Source organism: Bison bison, unplaced genomic scaffold (assembly GCF_000754665.1).
Source record: "Bison bison bison isolate TAMUID 2011002044 unplaced genomic scaffold, Bison_UMD1.0 scf7180017854624, whole genome shotgun sequence".
NCBI lineage: Eukaryota > Metazoa > Chordata > Mammalia > Artiodactyla > Bovidae > Bison > Bison bison.
In genome coordinates, this window is record NW_011485197.1 from 11977 (window position 1) to 14996 (window position 3020).

General features: G+C 41.4%; 1 protein-coding gene across 1 annotated transcript in view; it reads left to right on the forward strand.

Annotated features, from left to right (window-relative positions):
* LOC105000987 (serine/threonine-protein phosphatase with EF-hands 1-like) overlaps positions 1 to 3020 on the forward strand; it is a gene marked incomplete at both ends in the record, with an annotated part of 5563 nt that overhangs the window by 2224 nt on the left and 319 nt on the right. The gene's annotated exons all lie outside the window — the stretch shown is intronic.

Consider the following 3020-nt stretch of genomic DNA (forward strand, 5'->3'; position numbering starts at 1 on the left):
CTCTGAGCCCGGTGATCATGTGCGGTCCTAGTGAGAAACCTGAACCCTGCTCCTCAGGACTGTTAATCAAATTCCTACCAATCCAGGCAAGGGGAATCTAGAACCAGAATTTAATTTGATGTGGACATGTGATTCCTGTTCACCTTGAGTTTTTAGAGTCCTTATACCTTTATATACATATGAATGATTATATTGTCACCAACTCCTTCTCATCCTTCTAATTTCAGCTTAAACCTACCCCTCCCCTGGAAAGCCCTCCGCGACCTCCTGACTAGATCAGGTCCCCGTCCGTATGCTCTCAAGCCCCTTGTACCTATCCTTCATAACAGTTACCAAAATTAAATAAGCAATTGTGGTACTATTTGTTTATCATCTTCCCCTGCTTCTCTAGTTCACTGATATAACTCCAGCACCTAAGATGTAGTCAGTATTAATGTTTGATGAATATTTCCTAAGAGATTTAAGACTGAAATAGGGCAAACCTAAGGTAAAACTGGATAAAAACTTTTTTTTACAACTCCTTTCCTGATTCTGTGCTGATTTTACATACCCCCTCCCCAGCCTCACCCAGTGATAACCATACTTCCTGGTTTACACCTGTTGTCTTGGTGTAGGTGTTAATACCACCTCCCTTTACTCTCAGAAGCACCCCAGTTGCAATAAATTTTAAGGCCACCCTAATTTAAGGTACCTTTTTTAGGATCTCAGCAAATAGTCAAGCCAATAAGCTGTTTGAATCAACATGAGATAGTAATTGTTAACATAATGAGTGGATATGATTCTAGCCAAGAGCAAGGGAACATGATGTTTTTGTCAGTCAAATATTGGCAAGCACATGGCGGGAATGCGACACTCCACCACCACTGGCCCTGTGACAACAGCACTAATCAGCTGTGGCAGCCACTACTAATTAATCAGATTGAAAACTTTTCCTTTCCTGAGGTTAGCCTGAGAAGCCAGTCCTCTCTCAGGCTTTTTGAGATATTAAGAGCATTTCTCTGAAATGTCCATTACTATTTCTGTGGCGACCCTAAATTGAGAGCCACCTTAACCTAGTAAACACTGTGAAGCTCTGACATCAGACAGATGTAGCTAACATTGCATCTATTACATCCTGCTTCTGCCCCTTCCTGGCTGGGCGACTGGGTAAGGTGCCAGTGATTTCTAAGCCTCAGTTCCCACATCTATGCATTAAAGCTAAAAAATACCTGCCATATTGAATTGCTGGGAAGATTAAATATAATTACCTAGATGAAAAAGATGGCATAGAGTAAGCTCTGAACATAAAGCTCTCTTCTCCAACTCTGTCCTCTTTTTCATGATACTTAAAACTGAGGTTTAAATTTCAGTCACCAAGAGAGACCCTGGGGAGAAATTTTGAGGCCAGAAATTTTCCCAGGATACCTCACATTTCACCCCCTTAGGGGATCATTGTTCCACCTACTGTTAAGACTGGCTTTAAAGGTAGAAATTTGACTTGTATGTTTTTTGTCTACCCTGCTGGAATGAAGTTGAACTGGTAGCACGTGTTCTTTGTGTGAAATATAATTGAACTGTAATGAAAGTAGTAGGTTTAAGCCTTTGGAACTCTACTAGATGAGATACAAAAACAGAGTTTCAGGTTAGTTTTATAACCCCCACTTGCCCATCTGTTTGGACCTCCAAATGTAGGGGTGAACATGCTTCCTCGTTTACACCTGCTGTATGATTTAGTTGTTCATGGGGAAGGGGTAGAGTTGGGGGAACTCAATGACAACCTCCACTGCAGGTTCATTAAAGGTATTTTGTAAAGTGGGCAGGTTGGAAAGGATGGGGTGGTGAATGCAGAGGGACAGAGAAGGAAGACTATAATACTTTAGCCTCTGGTTTAGTATTCTTCAGACTCCTTGGCAGAGGTTATGGGAAGAGATTGCTAGTAGGACCCCCAGGAGAAAATGATGATGTGGCACCCAGCAGGGACTGGGCAAAGTGTCCTGATCCCACATGGCTTTGAAAACAGAAGAGCCACAGTACTAAAGAGACCATGTGGCTTTGTCCTGCCCGATGACCTTATCAGAAGTCAGTTGTGTGGACCCCGAGTTCAGAGTGTTCTCCCAAAATACTCTGCTCTGCCTAAGACCTGGAGAGATTTGCTGCGGGGGAGACAGGGAGGTAGGCTGTGAGCTCACTAATAACAGCTGAATTGAATTCCAACCGTCTCAATGAGATAGGACCTCAGAATACGGTTTGCTTTTATTTTTGAAAAATAAAGGTAAGATTTTATAGACACCGTAGTTTATAGAAGAAACTTAAGTGCCTACCTCAGAGAATTGTCCATCGCTGAACTAAGGCTTCCAATGTAATAGAACCATTGCTTCAAATTGTTTTGTGTAAAGGTATGGTGCTACAGAGAAACAAGTATAAAATTGCAGTCTCAAATTATATAAGGGAACATAGAATGGATTATAGTAATTGATCTACTATCAGAAAGACATTTTGTTTCCAAAGAAATACATCGCCTTTGTTACTAGGATTAGATATAATGTTCAGTTGCTGGCACCTCAGACTGAGAACCCAGTGCACTCAAGTTAGAAGGCTTCCAAAGTTTTCAATTTATGTCCCCTTTGTGAACTTTCTTGGACATAGATATACTTTCTCTCATTTCTCCTGGAAAACACAACAAAAAGAAAAGCAGCCATCCTCTTAAGAGGTGTTTCTGAACTCCAGGCCTATTAGTTCTCAGCTCCATGTATAGATAAAGGCTCAGAGGGAGACTTATTTTCCCTTAGCATCTTCCATTTCCCGTCACAATGCCAAAGAACATGTCTCCACTGACATCTGTGCCTCTGAGGTCTTTTAGAAACTCTAATGGGAAACTTTCCCTGTAAGACAGTGTCTCTAGTTGAAAAATGTACAAACAGAGCTTAACAGGCCCAGTTTATAGAGATCAGTGCATCAGTAAGATGAAGGAGGTAGGTGAGATGGAACAGGTGATCATGTATTTTCCATTGAGTTGAGGCACAATAATATAGACAAAATAG